The sequence below is a fragment of the Neomonachus schauinslandi genome, chromosome 5, assembly GCF_002201575.2.
Source record: "Neomonachus schauinslandi chromosome 5, ASM220157v2, whole genome shotgun sequence".
Lineage (NCBI taxonomy): Eukaryota > Metazoa > Chordata > Mammalia > Carnivora > Phocidae > Neomonachus > Neomonachus schauinslandi.
The window spans coordinates 59,185,243-59,204,951 of NC_058407.1; positions in this window are offsets into that span (position 1 = coordinate 59,185,243).

Consider the following 19,709-nt stretch of genomic DNA (forward strand, 5'->3'; position numbering starts at 1 on the left):
ATCCAACTTCTTTATTTACAAATGAAGAGTTTGAGCCTCAAAGAAGAGTATCTCTCCCTGGGTCACCCAGTGACTTCAAGCCACATGATGAAATACACCCAGAGAAAGTGGGAAGAAGGCACATGGTAGTACTCTGTCCCTAATGAGCCCTCACCAACATCCCTGATTATTTCCATAATATTCCATGCTGCACTAGGCCCCCTTTGATATGCTCCTCCTCTTCACCATCTTCACCATCGCCCACCTCATGTGCCTGAGGGAGCTATAACAGAATTGTCCTCCCACATTAGCTAGAAACTCAGAACTGCTTTGGATTTTGCCCTAGAAGGAGAATCAGCCCACAGGAGAAGCAGCTAGACACAGTAGCCCACCAAGAGACTTGTCTCAGTGCATTGTTCTATTGCTGCTATAACAAATCCTGCAAATTTCATGGCTTCAAACAACACAAATCTTACAGTTCTGGAGACAAATGTCTGAAATGGGCCTCACAGGGCTAACATCAGGGCATCAGCAGGGTTGTATTCCTTCTGGAGACTCTAGGGGAGGATACGTTTCCTTGCCTTTTCCGGCTTCCAGAAGCTGCCCGGATTCCTTGGTTTATGGCCCCCTTCCTTCTTCAAAGCCAACAATCACATCACTCTAACCTCTGCTTCACATCTCCTTCTCTGATTCTGACTCCCCTGCCTCCCTCTTTTCCTTATAAGTATCTTTATTACACTAGACCTACCCAGATAATCCAGGATAATCTCCCCATCTCAATGTCAGCTGGTTAGCAAACGTAAATCTACCTGCAACCTTAATTCCCCTGTGCCTCATAACATAACATATTCAGAGGCTGTGAGGATGAGGATGTGGACATCTTGGGAGGAGGGGGGCATTATTCTGCCTAGCACACTCCGGAGAGAAACTGCAAGCTTCAACGCATGGTCTTTCCCTTAATCTTCCCTGACCCTCATTTCTCTCTCTCTCTCTATCTCTCTCTCTCTCTCTCTCTCTCACACACACATACACACAGAGTCTAATTTCAGAGCTCAGTGCTGCACCAGAGATGTGCATGAGTGCCATGAGGGGATAATTACCTCTGAGCCCAGGAGGCTTGAAGAAACAAGAGAGGAGATGGATTTTATGCAGGACCTTGAGAATGGATAGCATTTTGACAAGAGGAAAAAGAAGAAAGAGCATTCCAGTCAGAGATGGGAACATCTTTGGAATGTTCAGGAACAATTGGATGAGTCCTGAATATGCCATGGATGAAACGCTGGGAAATGAGGCTAAAAGAAGTTTGAATTGGGTTCTAAAAAGCCTTGAAGGCAATCCGAGTGGGTATCCTGACCTCGCCACCAGAAACCTGGCACAGGGAGTTCTTAAGCCACGGAGAAGACTGACCTACCAGCTGACTGACAGGAGTTTCGGGAAGGGCTTCCTCTTTTGTCCTTTGTAAACAAGCTCCCTGCCTCAGGACCCCTTAAGAACCCAAAACTAGGAGTGACAATTTTGGTCTCTTCCTACCTGAGCAGGACATGGCTAGGATAACTTCCCTGAGTTCCTTTCCCTCTGTGCCTGTATCTGTTATGGAGCTTGTCCCTTTCGTTGTTAATTACTTCTTCAGAACAGGAGATGCAATGCTGCCCAGAGAGGACAGAAGACAGGAGGGATCCAGAGTATGTGGCCTGGTTGGAGGATTTCTGGTCTCAGTTGCTACCTGGAATTCCATAAAGGGGATCATAAGTTGCTTCATCCATACTTTATCCCCAGGCCTTATTTCTCCCACCATTCTAACAGGACCATCATGAAATTTTGGCCCTTTCACAAATTTGCACCACTCTTTCATTCTTCAGGGCTCCCAGCAGCATTCCCACCTCACTTTGCCTCTCCTTCCCCTGCTAACAAGCTCCACACCATCCATTCCACAGGCCTCTTCCTTCATAAAGCTTCCCCAGATTATCCCCACTCTCCGAAATCTGAGGACTCCTCAGGGCTCCGGATGATTCCTTAGAACCTAAAAATATGGTTTGCAATAAATCAGCTAATGAGTTTGTTGAGGTCATGTACAACAGAAAGATGATAAGGTGAGCAAAGTCGGTTAGTCACTTTTCACAAATGAACCAGAACTACATTTCATGAGTTGAGTGCATTCAATCATGGAAATCTAATGCAGAAAGGGAAGATTGTAAAGACAGGAGTGGAGAAACCAAAGCAGCCAAGGCACTAGAGGTGAAAGAGGAGATATAAATGAAATATCTATGTCAGAGTGTTAGGAATTCAAAGTCAAGGTCAGGGTCAAGGGAAGGAGCATACTTGAACTAAGAATTTCATAAATGAAGCTAATTTAGGTAATAAATTAGGTCCATGGGTGTCCAAAGCAGTCGAGATGAAATTTAGCAGAATTGGTCAAAGAATTGGGAAGCTCCAGGAAATGAAAATTATCTAGGGGTGCCTGGGTGGTTCAGTCAGTTAAGCATCTGCCTTCAGCTTGGGTCAGGATCCCAGGGTCTTGGGATCGAGCTCCGCATTGGGCTCCCTGCTTAGTGGGAAGCCTGCTTCCCTACAACCCAGCAATTGCACTACTGGGTATTTACCCCAAAGATACAAATGTGGTGATCCGAAGGGGCATCTGCACCCCAATGTTTATAGCAGCAATGTCCACAGTAGCCAAACTGCGGAAAGAGCCCAGAAGTCCATCAACAGATGAATGGATAAAGAAGATGTGGGAAATCTATATATACAATGGAATACTACTCAGCCATCAAAAAAATGAAATCTTGCCGTTTGCAACAACATGGATGGAGCTAGAGGGTGTTCTGCCAAGTGAAATAAGTCAATCAGAGAGACAATTATCATATGATCTCACTGATATGTGGAATTTAAGAAACAAAACAGAGGATCATAGGGGAAGAGAGGAAAAAATGAAACAAGATGAAATCAGAGAGGGAAACAAACCATAAGAGACTCTTAAGCATAGGAAACAAACTGAGGGTTGCTGGAGCAGAGGGGGGTGGGAGGAATGGGGTAACTGGGTGATGAACATTAAGGAGGGCATGTGATGTAATGAGCACTGGGTGTTATATATAAGACTGGTGAATCACAGGCCTATACCTCTGAAACCAAATACATTATGTGCTAATTAATTGAATTTAAATGTTAAAAATTTTTTTAAAAATTAAATTCATGCAAACCAAAAAAAAAAAAAGACAGCGGGAAAGATTAAATGGTTAATGTCTGCAAACAAAGATTATTTTGCTCAAAAAAAAAAAAGAATATGTATTCTCTCATGTAAAAGAAGTCTGAAGGAAGGCAATACAGAGCTGAGGTGGAGGCTCCACGGTCTCAGGAACCCAGGCTCCTGCTCTCCTTCGGCTACACCATTCCCAGAGAATAATTTCCATCCTCAGAGTTATACAGTGGTTGCTAGGGTTCCACCATCATGTCCAAGCTCCATGCAGGAAGAAGAAAAGAAGAAAGGATATTGGACAACTGAGATCTCTGCCAAAAATCGACATTCTATTAGCTATGACATTTAATTTTTTAACAAAGCTATTTAAACAGGCATTTCTCTACAAATATCAACACCTAAACACTATGATCTCTCCTCAAAATAAGATACGTATCATTTCTTTAATTTTCCGTCTTTCCCAACCATCCCTCCATAACAGTGAAGTATTAGTTCCATATTATGATCAATTATTGTACTGTATACTCTTTTATTAGAGATCAATTTTTAAATTGTATGAAATATAATATTAACAATAATTGTTATTAAATTTAACTGTAAATTATAATTAGTGCTTACCAACTATTATAGTAATCTACACCATCTTCTTTTTTAATTTTTAATCTGTTGAGAGTAATTTTTTCAATGGTATATGAGCGGCCCTGTTATTTTGTACCTAATTCTTCTCTGACATTTTCTACCTACAGAAGTTCCATTTCCCAATTCTTTCTCCCCAAACCAAGTAGCCTCTGCTTCCTTGTCCACTGGCATCTAATCTTAACCATGAGTCTTGGACCATTACAGTTGGCTTTCCTTTGCTTGTGATTTTTTTCTGGAAACTTGTAAATTATTATCCTTACCCCTAGAATTCAGATTCCAGCAATTTCACCTACCCGTTCCCTTTTCCCCTCGGTAGGAGGTTTTGATCAGAATTATTAATTCTTCACTTCTGGAATTTTTCTCCTCCTTCTTCTTATTCTGATTTATTCTTCTAACCTCCTCTTAAGCTTATCCGATCTCCTGGATCTGTCCTTCTTGACTCTTATCTGTATCGTCCTAATTCCCAGCTCCTTGTCTTTTTGGTCTATGCTATGGGACTCTACCGAACCATGATTTCCAATTCAGTGATTCATTTTAGTCATGTCTTCCAATTATTTGGAACTTTCTTTTGATAAGTGATTTTTTGATTTATAAAAACTTTTTGGGGAATCCTGGGTGGCTCAGTCGGTTAAGTGTCTGCCTTTGTCTCAGGTCCTGGGATTGAGCTTCCCCCAAGTAGGGCTCTCTGCTCAGCAGGGAGTCCGCTTCTCCCTCTCCCACGCCCTCGCTTGTGCTCTCTCTCTCAGTCAAATAAATAGAAAAAATCTTTTTTTAAAAAAAGAACTTTTTGTCTCTGGCCGTTGATTTATAAATATAATATTCATAATATTTATGAATTATAACATAAAATTTTCTGAAGATAATAATTATAATTGTTTAAAGTTTGTTTGTTTCATCCCTAACTGGTTATCTCATTTATTCTTCTTGGCCCTTCTTCTTTATGATGTTAATTTCCCTCAAATGTTTGCTAGCTTTACTTCAAGTGAGGTGCTAAGTTGACTTTATAGATACTCGGCATTGGATCCTCAGCTTTTGTAAGGAGGACTGTCTCTCCCTGGAGCTTACCAAGTGTAGTCCTTGCATCAGTGGGATGATGGAATTACCAAGGGTGTGCCGATGGAGAGCTAGCAGGCCACCTGGCAACAATTTGGCTCTCAGGGACTAGCTTTGGTGTATCTTGTTGCCTACAGCACAGTTCTTTTTTTTCTTTTTCTGTGACCCTTTTGGAAACCCAATCGTGCTCCACCTCTCTGACCTCACACAACAGCCGATCCTTTCCCACTGGCTCCAAGAGCAAACCCTTGAACCAGCCACTCGATAAACCAACAAGGGGAAGGAGAAGTGACCTGGCTGTGCCAGGGAGAGTTATTTGCTTAATTACACCTGGAATCACCCTGTGGCTCATCCCTCCTCCCTGACTTTCTGATTCTGAATTAAAAATCCCCCCAGATCCCTCTGGGAAGACGGCTTTCCTTCCTGCAGCTGCTCCCTCCACATCTCTTATAGGGTTGTTCTTACATCTACTCAGCTCTGCTTTTTCCATCACTTGATCCCATATGCCTTCCCTTTTTTAATTAAAGAAATAATAAATGTTTATTTATGCAATAAATTTTATTGAATAGATCCAATATACCTGTCATGTTTTTAGGTACTACAGAGGCAGCAATAAACAAGATCAAAATTGCTGTCCTTGTGGAGCTCACTTCATTGCAATAAGTCAACACTGCAGAGATAGGAAAAGGTCATAAACCCTCATTCCGCCCCCCAACATTCTCTAGTCCCAGTCCCACATGTAAGTAGTTTTATAAGTACTCTTTCACATCCTTCTCTGAGATCATATAAAAAAATATACGGCTGTTTTGTTTCAAATGTAAAATCTCACTCGGTGTACCATCTATGACTTGTTTTTTTTTTTCCACTTAATAATTCGGTATAAACATCCTTCCAGATCCACTTCATTCTTTTAACATCTGAATAATATTCTGTATTGAAATTGCACCACGCTCTATACAAATATCCCCCTAGTGATAGACACATTGGTATACTGTTGGTGAGGTTTCAGCTTACTTTTCCTTTTCTTTAATTGAATGCATGTATGTATTTTGCTACAAGCCTATGATACTTATCCTTGTCCATACATTTTGTGTACAAATGCTTTTGTTTCTGTAGAATTATTCCCATAATTCAGAATGCTGGGACAAATGATAGATGTATTTTTAATTTTAATAGATATTTTCAGATTCATCTCCAAAGGGGTAGGGCAAGCCATGTTCTCACTGAGAGGACATGAGGGTCTGTCTCCTCATATACTTAACGGTGCACAATGGTATCTATTTTTTTATTTTTGCCAATAAGATGGTGGAAAATAGTTCCTCGCATGCTTTAATTTTCATTTATCTAAGGAGGTAGAGAAGATTTCTATATTCTTACTGGTATTTCCCTTCAACAGATTTCCTCTTCATAATCTTGGCCCATTTTAGGATTGGTGTTATTTTTCACTTTTTGTCATCTTACAGAAATTCTCTTTATAAGATGGATAGCAGCCCTCTGAATATCACATGTATAACAAAAACATATTTTCTGATCTGTCTCCTATCTTTTCACATGTGTAGTATCTTTTGACATACACAGCTTCTAAATTTATGCATAATCACGAATGCTCGTTTCTTTTCTAGTTTCTCTTGTTTCTCTCCCTTTCGTGAGAAGGTATTTTCCATTCCCCTAAGGTATTTTCATATTCTCTTAAATATTCATCTATTGCTTTCTTTTATTTTTTAGGTTTTTAGACCATGTGGAATATACTTTATACATCAGATGAGGTAGGAAACGATTTTCTCTTAGTTGAAAAGTCAATTATAGTTGAATCATTTGTTATGTGATTATTTCACTCACTGAATTCCAGCTAGAGTTTGTCCATTTATTACTCTCTTTAGGTTTTGTGCATCAGGCCTTGCCAGGTCACTCAAGGAGGGTGGTTTTCTCAACAGAAGACATGACAGCCTTCCGTACTGCGGGGAATTGAGGCACTAGTAATCCGTGTTTTTAGCTCACTGCATCATTTTACTCAAATTATCACAAGTAGTAATATGGGAGAAAGTGCAGCTGGAGAGCAAGGAAGGCATCAAGAGATCAGGTGGTTTGGGCACTTAGTTGCTATGATAACAGTGGTATCTTATAAAAATCACAGTCACCTGATTTCTTCATACAGTGCTAGAATGTGTACTTAGAAGAGTAAGGGGAGGAGAGAGAGGTGTTGAATCTGCAATTGGAAACACACATGGAGAACCAGAGGCCTTCATGGCAACTTTGAAGGATTCTCCCATTTCCTGTACTCAGAGGGAAAATGTGGCTGAGGACCACAGTGAGAGTTTCATTGGAAAGCTTTCAAAGTCACAACACCAATTAAAATTTCAACCCCTCTAGGTTTCTTATGCTAAAGGTAGGGCACCAGCAAGGAAGAAGGGAGATCTTGAAATAGGGATATTTGGGTAGACATTGTTAAAGCCAAGAAGTGAATTTTCAGACTCCCCTGAATCTCCTTGCCAAGAAGGAGCCGCTTACCACTCTGATCTTAGTTCATGGTTTACAGGATTTTTGCCCCTTGGAGAATTCTTTGACTTCTTACAAGCTCAATAATGCAATTTTAAAAATATGTTCTATGCAGGTTCCACTTGTTTTGTAGTGAAAAGAATGTTCAGAACACGTACTCCATGATATGCTCCTCTGTTCTTCCTTGAGCATAATCTAGTCCCCCATGAGTACCCTGAAAACACTCTTATCAAGATGATCAATCACCTTGTGATTGATTAATCCTCACTTTGTCTTTCTTGACCCATCAGCAGCGCATGACATAGTTCATCACAACCTCCTTGAAACACTAGGTGCTTGAGGCTTTTAGGACCCTACTCTTGGTTCTCCTGCTCCCTTACTGGTCACTGTTGCCCTGTCTCCTTTATTGATTCCCTCCATCTTCCTGACCTCATTCTCTTCTCTCTCTGCCTCTGTGTTCAAGGTAATCTCATCCAGTCTCTTGGCTTTAAATATTATCCTGCCCAGAAATATGGAAATGTTCCTTGAACTCCAACCTTATACATCAAACTGCCTGTTTGAAATCTCCACCAAGATGTCTAATGGGCCTCTCAAAATAGCGAAGATAGCACTCATGGTTTCCAACACTAGCCTCACTAACTGGGTTCCCTCGAAAGTCTTTCCCAACTCAGTCCATAGCAACTGCCATTCTTGGAGCTGCTCAGGCCAAAAACATGGCATCATCTTCCACTCCCCCCACCACCACCCTCTCAATCTCTCTCTCTCACCAACAAACAATTTTCCAGCAAATCCCTTCAGATTTACCTTCAAAATAGTGTAGAATCCAACCATCCTCCATTACCACCTAGTATAAGCCAACATTCTCTCTCCCCTGGATGACGGCAATAGCCTCCTAACTGTGCAGTAGAGGATGCTAATTGCCACCCAATATCCATCCTCCCCTTCTTCCTCAGGGACAAAAACCTGGACAATACGTGCAGCAGATAAACTACATTTCCCAGCCTCCCTTACAGTTGGGTGGTCATGTGGCTCAGTTCTGGCTGGTGTAATAAAATCAGATATGCTGCATGAAACTCCTTGCTGTGTGCTGCATGAAGCCTTATGAGAAGAGATCTAGAGCTAGTCTTTCCTCTCCCTTGCTCCCATGCTGCCTCCCGAGTGCCCAGGGGCTGCCACTTCAGCATTCATGGTAGAACAAGAAGCGCCCTGGAGGCTGGAAGCCAGGAGGAAGAGTGAAGCAAAAATAGGGAAGTGTGAGTGAGTGCTGGATGACCACGTGGAGCTACCTTGCCAGCTCTAAGCTGTGTACCTCTGTATTTCTTTACTATGAAAACATAAACCTATCTTGGGTTTTCTATAACATGCAGTAGCCTAACTGATAAACTAGTCTCTGCTTCCCCAGTCTATTCTCCACGCAGCCAAAAGGATCCTTTTTAAAATGTAAGTTAGACGATATCACTCTTCCGCTCAATTTTTTCCTTTCCTTGTGGCTTTCCTAGTCACTCCGAGTAAACACTGAAGTCTTTGCGAGGGTCTGCAAGACCCCAGATGATCTGCGCCCCCACACTTGGAATTCATTTCCCACTAATACCCTTCTTGCTCCCTCCACTTCTGCCACGTGGTTTTCTTGCCAGTCCCTGAGATGCCAGGATGGTCCAGCCTCAGGGTCTCTGCCTGTCATGCTCTTCTCTCGGATATCTGCCACCCTCACTTCCTGCAGCTCAAATGTCCCTCGTCAAAGAGATCTTCTCTGACCACCCCACCCCCAGCGTAGAGTTCTCTATTACCTATCTCCATCTCAAGAACGGTCACCTCCTGGAATCTTATGTGTATTCGTTTTTATTTTGTGCCCTCCTCCCCCTCAAGGAAGATATAAGCTCATGACTACAAGGACCTTTTTTCTGTTTTGATCACTAGTCTTTCTCAGTCAGGGCCCAACTTGGAAAACAATTAAATCCGATCATTTAACACAGAGGGAATTTAAAGTCTGGAATAGTTACACAGGTGTGAAGGAGGTTGAGAAGCCATGCCCAGAACCATGAAAGGGGAGGAAGAAGACCGGCACCCAAGGGAGGACAGTGAGGAGCTTGCAGCTAAGGCCACAGCCCTGGGGCGCTGAGAGGCAGGCCGGGTGGGGAGCTGCGCAGAAAGCCCTTGGAAGAGCCACCCACCCTCACGTTTCCACGTGGAACATCAGCAGAGCTGTTTGGCTTCCTCCACAGGGAGGGTCTCTCCCCAGTCTGCAGGGGTCCTGCTAAAAGGGCTACACTCACAGCCTTAGCTCCAGGCCACACAGACACCACGCACCTCACAGGTACATGTGCTCACTTCTCAGCGCTCAACCGGCCCTTCCCAACTGGAAGAGAAGTGGACTCCATTTCAACCCCCACCCAGCCAGGGCAAATGACTTATGGCCTTCCTCACTCACCCAGCCTATACTTCCTTATCATCGAGCAGGGGGGCATCTCCCGGAAACCTCGGACCATTCCCTCCTGGGGACAGAGAAACAGGGCTGCACCCCATGCCAACCCCAAACTCTCACCTCCAGCCAGGTAAAGCCCCCTGCCTTTGGTAGGTTATCTGCCGATACCTGATTTCATCCTCATTCCCCCAGATCTTGGGAAGCCTTTCTGAGCCGCGGCCAGGGCAAACCAGGCTTCTCTCCATGAACTCAACCATGAAGAGAAGGGAGTTTTTCAGGACAGTCTTTGTATTGTCTCTTTATCCCTCTCTTTCAGAGTCTCTCGCTCTAGACAGCTCTCTCTTTACTTTCTGTCTCCAAAACCTCTCCCTCTCCCTCCTGGTCCCTTCCCCTCTTTCTTTGCATGTGTCTCCATCTCTTCGTGTGTCTCTGCCCACCCACCCATGCCAGGCCCCGCTCTTCCCCCTGTCTTGACTCATTCAAACACGCCCTGCTCTGAGCATGTACCCTCAGTTCCCAGGGACCCAGACAGGGCTCAGACTCCTTTGCCAAAAGGGCCCTCCTTCAGTTGCCTTTCTCCCTCTCCCTCTCACTTGGCCCCAAATCCACCGAGCCACCTCTTGCTGCCTGAGGGCATTTACTTTGCTCCTTGGCAGGTGTTTGCCAGGGTTCCATGCCAACTTCAGTTTGCTGTTTACTTTGGCATTGCTGTTGCCCTGCAGTACACTCTCCAAAGGTCATAGTGAAAGCACACTGGGGAGGGGGAGTGGGCAGTGGTGGAGACATGGACCCTGTAAGAGAAGATTTTTTCCAAGTTACCTGGGGCTCCTATCTCCCCTCAATAAGCTACCCACACAGGTCCAAGCTCTAAGCTTGGAATGTCACTTGTGACACTTGGGAAGGCGGTGGCATGCTGGGAAACCGCATGAATCGGCCTCCTTCTGATTTAGCCCTGACCCCCTCTGAAGGCTCCCCCTGGGCTGTGGAGCTGTTACATTTCTCCATCCAGCTCCCAGCACCTGCCCTGCTCCTCGAGGCACTTCTTCATCTAAGACTGGCCCAGAAAAGTTAAAATTAAAGTAAATTAAACATACAACTTGTGCACAAGTTCACAGACAAAACAGATACTCCTGGGGACAGAGAAACATAGACAGAGATCCCATACCACACACACACCTGTGCCCCACTGCCTCATAAACAGGGTCCTGGCCTTCCCATGGTGAGCTCACAGCACAGCTCCACTGTCCCACGCTGGCCCCCACCTCCCCGGCCGCTGCTCCCAAACTTCCCTGAAGGGACAGGCAGAAATCTCCCCGATCCTGCTCCACTCCTCGCCCAGGAACTCTCTTACACCCCTCTACCCCGCAGTTTGTCAATGACACGGCCCACCCCCCTCCGACTGTCAAGAGCCCCTTGCCTCCACACAGAAGATCAGCTAAGAAGCACGTGTCCCAGTGAAGCAGTTGACTAGAGGACACGGAGCTCACAGGGAGCCTAAGAGAGAGGGAGCACCAGACCCTGGGGCTCAGCATCAGAACCTTGCTATGAACTTACACTGTCTACCACTGGCCAGGGAACCACCTCACCCTGCAGTGAGACCTTCCTTGTTCTCCCCAGCCCTGACACACACACACACATGCATGCACACACATACTGCCCCTTGTAGCTTCACCCTGATTATAGACCCCAGAGAGTAAGAAAACTCTATGACAAAAATAACTGACTGTACATCTCCTGTCTTGAAGAAGAGTGCCAACTTTCATCCAGGAGCAGATGGTTGTTTTGTTTTCTGTTTTGTCTGTTGCTTAAAAATATATCCTGAGGATCTCTGAATGCCTTTTGTTGGAAAGGTGAGGTTTGCGTGGGCGATAAGAAACAAGGACAGCAAAACAAACCAGCATGCAGAAGAGTCCCTGCAAGTGGTACGCACCCCATAAACACTTGTTTTGTGAATGAGTGAGGAAAGAAAGTGAAAAAATTAGGAGAGGGGGCCTGAGGAGGGGGCAACAACCGGGGGATGGTGGAAGTCCAGGAAGAGAAGCATTGTGGCAGGATGAGAGGTCCAAAGAGGGGGCTGGATAGTGAGAAATTCTGTGTTAGCCAGAGCTGATGAACATACACTGTTGGTGATCAACAGTGTATGAATATGAAATATTCGTATGAAACGGTCATCCTGGGCTGTCAAACCAAACCTTCAGCAAGAGCCTCTCACACAACAGCTTCATTTTGGTGGTGCTCAGATGAATTTAGACAAAGGGCACCAAGTCTTATGTCTGGGGACATTCAAAGCCAATAGAAAGCCGGCGTTGGTGGTATAGTGGTGAGCATAGCTGCCTTCCAAAGCCAATAGAATAGCTCCTGGGAACAAGATAGATTGGTAGTTCTGCCAGAAAAGGAAATCATAGGGAGAAATTATCATGAGAATAGAAGCCCCTGGGGATTACTGATACTTGGTGAGTGAACTGGACTCCCCCCATCTGGTATTTTTCATGTATAAAAAGGAGATATTAAAGAAGGTTGGGGAACAAGGAGACTCCCAGCCTTGAGAAAGATGTTTTTGTAAACATACAGCCGTGGCATATATCTATAGAGCAAAACTGCATACTGACAGCAAAAAGTAAAGTCAGAATAAAAAATTATCCTCCCACACAAGCTCCACTATGCACAAGACATGGCGTATTTGCTTCCCTCCTCCCTGCCAGGCTACCAGATATGGATGCAATGACATCTACCTAAGCCCCTTCCCCTGTCTCTGATCCATTAAGGAAGATAAATCCCTCCATGTATCCAGCTGGCTCTTCTCTGTTGCCAACTCAGAACAGGAAGAAAGAGAGAGAATGGAATTCTACCCAAGAGAGAACCAGAGGGAACCAAGGATTGTGACCATTTGGGACATTTCAGGATACAACAGCCTCCTGAGCTTCCTGGAATCTCAGCAGAGAACAGAAACCCTAGTGTCCTTCATACTCCACTGGGCAGCTTCTTTTTTCCCCAAGGCCAGCTCACACGTGAACTTATAGGAACATAAAAATCCTATTTATCCAAGTCATTTTCATGATTGAATTGGCAATTCATGTATCTCAGCTTGCCTCCCTGGTGCCTCCGGGTATTAAAGGATGGGTCAGGTGGATGGACTTGGCGAGGACCCAATCCGGGTCCCATCAGTACTTTAGAACCAGCTCTAATTGCCAAAAGTAAATAAAGGGAGCCCCTTTCCTCCTGTTTAGGATCCCATCTTATCACAGCTTCCCATAAAAGCTATCCCAGTCTTCAAACAATTCCCTTTGCCTCACATTTATGTCACCCTCATTGACAGGGGTCCCCAAAATCAATTCCACTAAGCTGATTTGTCCTGGTTTTGCCTCTCCCCTTCCACATCCAGGACTCCCACTAAGCAGTCTCTAGCTTGGCAGCCCTGACTTCTACCTCCCCTCCTTTCTAATTCCACCTCATAGGCTTCTTCCTTCAGGAAGGCCCCCAAAATATATTACCTCCCCTACACTTTCCCGGGATCGAATGATGCCTCAGCCTTCCATTGCTTTGGGGCAGAGGAACTTGTCTCAATATGTTAGTGGCCTTGGTAAAACCAAGTCCAAGTATGTGATGACAAGGTGAGAACAACTTTGTCACAAATAAATCAGAACTTCTACCTCCAAGTGACCATTATCCTCATCAACTAGTCATTCTGAGAGACAAAGCATTTATCCCAAAAGAGGACCAATTATCACTTATATATGGAATCTAAAAAAGTCAAACTCAGAGGAACAGAGAGTAGAGTGGTGGTGACCAGGGGCTGAGGGATGAGGGAAATGGCTTGAGACTGGGCAAAGGGCATGAACTTCCAGTTCTAAGATTAACAGATTTGGGGATCTAATGCATATCATGGTGATGATAGCTAATAATACTGTATCATATACTTGACTAAAGCTAACAAAGTAGATCTTAAATGCTCTCACCACAAAAAAGAAATAGGAACTATGTGTCGGGATGGAGGTGGTAGCTAAGGTTACGGTGGTGATCATTTTGCAATATACAAATGTAACAGATCAACACCGCTGTACACCTGAAACTTAACATGGTGGGATGTGTGAATTATGTCTCCATAAAGCTGTAAAAAAAAAAAAAAAAAGAGGAAAAAGAAAAGAAAAAGAGCGTCTCTTGCTCCAAAAATATTTGTGGAAACTTCCCTTTTCAAATGAACTTTAGACCCTCTTTAGCAACCAATGCAAACTGGAAAGCCTGGGTGTCCAAGCCCCATTTTTTTAAAAGATTTTATTTATTTATTTATTTATTTATTTATTTGACAGAGAGAGAGAGACAGCAAGAGAGAGAACACAAGCAAGGGGAGTGGGAGAGGGAGAAGCAGGCTCCCCGCTGAGCAGCGAGCCGATGCGGGGCTCGATCCCAGGGAGCCGAAGGCAGACGCTTAACGACTGAGCCACCAGGCCCCCCTCTAAGCCCCATTTTTAACTTCAGCCTCTCTCCTCATATTCCTCACTGTTAGAACTAAATGGCCTTTGACTGTTTCCAAATATCCACTCAGCCTTCATCAGTCTGTGATGTGTCACATGAGAATATTTAAAGCCTGAGGCATTTATTCTAAGGTGTTTTCCTGGGAAAGCAAACCTCTTTGCCTTCTGCCCATACCTGGTGCCCTCACCCAAGGTGACCAGTCAGCTTGCATCTGCTCAGGGCAACAGCTCGTTACTGCAGTGCCAACAGGTGCCTGACAGAAAGACGAGTGAAGTCAAAGTGATGAATGTGAGACGTCTCCTGTAAAGACAGTTTATGCTTGCGTCTTGGGTATGTAGGTCTCCTCCAGCAGGCTAGGAGCTCCCAGAGGGACTGGGTCATTCCTTCCCACTGAATTCTATATTTCCCAGCTCTCTAGGACAGGGTTCTGGACACAGGTATGAGAACTAGAGAGAGAACATGCCCGACATGAGGACAGTCAGACATAGAATCACTAGGACCTTCCACAGGAGGTCCATGAAGACAGCCTCGTGAGCCACCCAGGTACAAAGAGGTATGTTTTTTAACCATCTCAGGAGGAAAAAAGAACCCTTTCTGGAGTAGCCCCTACCTCTCCTGTCCTATGCCTTCCCACTCTGACCCTATTTAGGACGGACATTAAACTTGGGGCGTTTATTTTAAATTAATGAAAAAAATCTTTACCACTCAAATCCCTGCCTTCCACCTCCACTCCTGTGAGTATATCACCTCCAATTCCTGGGCCTTGAATGAGGAGCCAGGCAAGAAGGGCTGGAGGGAAGGAGGTATTTCCTGCTGCAGGTTTTGGAGTCAGGAACGCTGAGGACTAATTTACATCTGAAAAAAAGACTGGTGCAAATAGCAGCATCCACCCCTGTTGGGTTTTCAAGGCTCTTTCAAGGAGAAAGGGAATTTCCACCTCTCTATAACCCCAAGCACTCATATGCACACTCACATGTGCACGCACACCCCCACTTGGACTCTCCCTCCCCCTCACTCCCCCGGGTCTGGTCAACTGTCAAGTCCTGTCTTCACAGACACTGCAGGGTTTACCCAACACATGTCCTTTCCTCTACTCCCACTGTCCCCGAACTACTACCCTTCTTTTCCAGAGGCTTCTTATTACAAGTTCGATTAATCTCACAATGTTTTGTGTTAAGTTCAATATCAGTCCCAGACTGTAAACTTCTGGTAGGGAGGAATCTTGTCAAATTAATTTCTCTGACCCCAGTGCCCAGGGGTCAGCTGGAGGGAAGCCCAGGGGGACTAGCATAAGATGGGGTTGAACGGAAAATGTAGGCTGGGGCCTCATTTGTCCAACGAACACGAGGCTTCCCACAAGACCACACACCTGTCCCTTGGCGCTCCCTCCATCCACATGCTTATCCTGCGCAGACAGAAAAAAGTGATATGACGTTTATACAAAGCTTGAAAGTAAATTTTCAAGAATGGACCCTCAATAATCAAATGACCAGAAAGTCATGGTATCTGCCCAGTGGGTGATTAAAGGAAAGTAAGATTCAACAAAGCCAAAGTGGAGGCACTGATAGAAAATAACACTGATATAACTGTTTGCAAAAATCAAATTTACCCACAACAGACCAAGATTTGCCACGTGTTGACTCTCAAGGACTGAATCAAGGATCTTCTGAGGCATCCAGTAAAAATTCAGCTCCACTGCTTTCCAGTCACTTGTCTCCCCCGCCCTCCACACAGGCCAAGGTGAAGGGTCAAAGGTCTCAGAGCAGCAAAGCGGCAACATCAGAGGTGCTTGGCAAAGACCGGTCATGTGGGTTGCAGGAGTCAGGGTAAGATGGCCCTCAAAGTGCAACCTCTATCTACATCTCAACTCCAATGAGTTAAAGTCACTATCTCCCTTTGGGGTCTCTATTTGGAGTTCCACTTCTAGGCAAGATCTGCACGAGCTGGCAGAATGAGAAAAGAAGTTCAGAAAAGTCTGGTGGGTGGAGGATACACAACTTTGCAAATACAGAGAAGTCCCTCAGCTCTAACAGGACTTCATGGAGAAAAGTCCTTCAACAGGACACATGTGAGGGGAGGCATCTTCTTTGAAACAGGTACCTCCCCAACACACACGTTCAGTTCCTTCCCTTCCTTTACATTTAATAACATTGAACCTGGGATTTATTTTTTTTTTTTTAAGATTTTTTTTTTATTTATTTATGTGAGACAGAGAGAATGAGAGAGAGAGCACATGAGAGGGGGGAGGGTCAGAGGGAGAAGCAGGTTCCCTGCCGAGCAGGGAGCCCGATGCGGGACTCGATCCCGGGACTCCAGGATCATGACCTGAGCCGAAGGCAGTCGCTTAACCAACTGAGCCACCCAGGCGCCCCGAACCTGGGATTTATTATTAAATAAAGGGGGAGGGGCGCCTGGGTGGCTCAGATGGTTAAGCTTCTGCCTTCGGCTCAGGTCATGACCCCAGGGTCCTGGGATGGAGCCCCACATCAGGCTCCTGGCTCAGCAGGGAGCCTGCTTCTTCCTCTCCCTCTGCCTCTCTCCCTGCTCATGCTCTCTCTCTCTCTCTCTTTATCTCTGTGTCTCAAAATGAATAAATAAAATCTTAAAAAAAATTAAAAAAAAAAAGGGGGGGAAATACTCAGAACATGTGCTCCTATTTCTCAAGCCCCCGTTTCTGTCAATAATTTCCTAATTAATTCCTGGGGTCAGGAGTGAGGCACCTAGAGGAATGGGTCAATAGTAAGCAATGATGTTTATAAAGCCCCTGCCCTGAGGCAGTTCCGGTGTTGGTGTCAGAGATCCAATCCCCTCTGAGGAAAGACGTACAAATTGCAAAGTTTGCAATGGTTGGCTTAGTGCTCAGCTCTAATGCTCTGCTGCTGGAGACCATTTGGGTCCTAGAGTCAGAGTTCTTCCCTTTGCCCACCACCGATCCATACACACACACACTCACCAGTGCACTCCCAGACTCAAACCCTCAGACAAGCAGCCCTTATTCATTCCCTTAATCCCTTTACCCAACCAACTGCCGAGTCCATACGGCCTTTAAATATTTACCCAGAAATCCCTTTTTCTCCACCCACTGACCCTGAAGTACGTCACAACTTCATTTGATCTCTTCTAGGATATCCCCCGTTAGGAGCAAGGCAAATTAAATATTCTCTATCTCAAATTTAATCCCAAACCCAATTGTGAATCCCTTGATGATGGGAATCTGCCATAGTTATCTCTCTATAACTAGTGCCCAGCAAAAAGTTTATCTGATGGAGAAGCAAGGACCCACACCTGCCTGTCCTGTCGCATTCTCCCACTATGCCCCCCCACTCTACCCCTCGCTGCCAGGAATCTCTCCTGAACACTCTTGATCAGAGAACCAACTGGCCCGCAGACCCTCCAATTCCTGATCACTATATTTCCATTTATTTCCCAATGAGCCAACTGCCTCCTGCAGACATACCTGACCTTCCTCCCTGTACACCAGCCCCTACAAGAAGCTGCCATTCAGATGGGGCAGGGCTGCTCTCCACCAACCAGACATGCCTTAACCTCCCTTCGACACTTCTCACAGGGCCTGTCCTAGGAAACTCACTGGGCCCATACTCCACAGGGTGCCATGGAAGCCCAGGGGCAAAATCCCTGACCCAGACTTGAAAGAATGGGAAAATTCAGAGAACTCCAGGAAAAGTTTTCAGTAGAGATTCTTAATCTGAGCCTGAAAGAATGAGTACATTTAGACAAGCTTGAAGTAAGGCAAGGGCTCTCAGGTTTAGGAAACAACAGAGGAAAACTACAAGTTAATGGAAAACTTTCAAAAGAAAAAAAATCTGTGTCAAAAGCATAACGTCAAATAAGGATCGAGGAGAGAAAAAACTAAAAACGTGGCAGGGCCAGATCATGAAAGGCCATGTTTGCTCTGCTAAATATCAGAGGTTTATTCTGAAGTGCAGCTGAGAGAGTTGGAAGATTTTAAGAAGGAAATGACAAGATCATATTTAAATTTTAAAACCATTCTGGCAACAACCAGAGGATGGATCAGATCATGGACAGATAAACTCACTGGCATGAGAAACAGTCAGGGCTTGGCACTGAAAATAAAGGGGAAGAATCCAGAGGACTCTACAGGTTTGTATAGCTAATTAGATGTGGGGATGAGTGAGAAAGCTAGGGCAACCCCAAGATTTCTCACTAGGCCATCTAAGAATGTATTCATGCCAGTAGGTGGGATGAGAGACACCAAAGGAAGAGCAGTTGTGGGGGGTGAGGATAATAAAGATGACATTGAGTTTGAAACACCTGTGAAACATTCCGTGGAAGTCCGCCAGCAAGTTGTACAGACAAGTCTAGAAGTTGATGAGTGACCTGGGATAGAGAGAAAGAGACGGGATTGATCAGTAAAAAAGATGGTTAAAGTCATGCAAAGTCCCCAAGCACAGAAAGTAACTCAGTGTTCACGGAAGGTTTGAGGAGGGAAGGCAAGGAGAGAGTGGGGAGCATATTTACTGGAGGAATGTGGTCGGGCTGATGGGCAGTGATAAGTGCCCAGTGTAGGTTTGTAGCAGTGCATTTAAACCAAGACCAGCCAGCTTATTATTTTCTCCAACAATGTTCAGGTCAAGAAAGATAGGTGCCAAGTAGGCAGGCTTGGGATCCTTAGTCATTATTGTGCGTAAGGACTCTATGCCAGACTTCTTTTCATTTAAGCTAAAGTATGAACAATTTTGTGCAAACTGCATTATTATTTAAATTATTATTAAACATCGTGGATAAACAACACCAGATTATCTCACATGGTCTAAGTGTCCATGAACAATCTTTTGCCTGCTTTCCAGATTATTGTAGACTCATTCTCTAGGAGGTTGGTTGGTGGGGGGGGGGGGGGGTCTTCACATGGCACCTTAACATGTTTTCAATATTTAGTTTCTCAACTAGTAGAGAAACACTTGTTGTGCAGGTGACCCAAATCATAAGAGATTATGATCGTTGAGATTATTGCTTACCATTTTGTGAAATGTAGCCATGGAGCTGTATTCCTGAATTCTCCATTCCTCTTGATTTCTCACTCTAAGACACGGATTTCTTTCTCTAAGACACGGATTCTAGCAATAAAGCTTTCCTAAAATCCTGCTTTGGCTTTTTTCCTCTCCACAGGGGTCAGACCTGACAACTAAGGGCCGCCTTTGTCACTGGAAGTTTCACTGATGTTCTTTCTCCTCTTTGCCTAAACAATAAGTCAGATAAGAAGGGTGACCGGGCCAGCTTCCGGTGCTGTATTTTCAAGAGAACTCAGTGCCCTATCTCTGACAAAGAAATCATTTCAAGGTATTAAATATTCTGCTCTATTGATTCTGATGACCTGACAGTTTCCCAGAGGTCCCCAGAAATTGGTGGGTAATGTGATTAAACATCGCTCACCCAGGGAGTTCAAGGTGGACTGTTTCTGGAAGATCATTTATT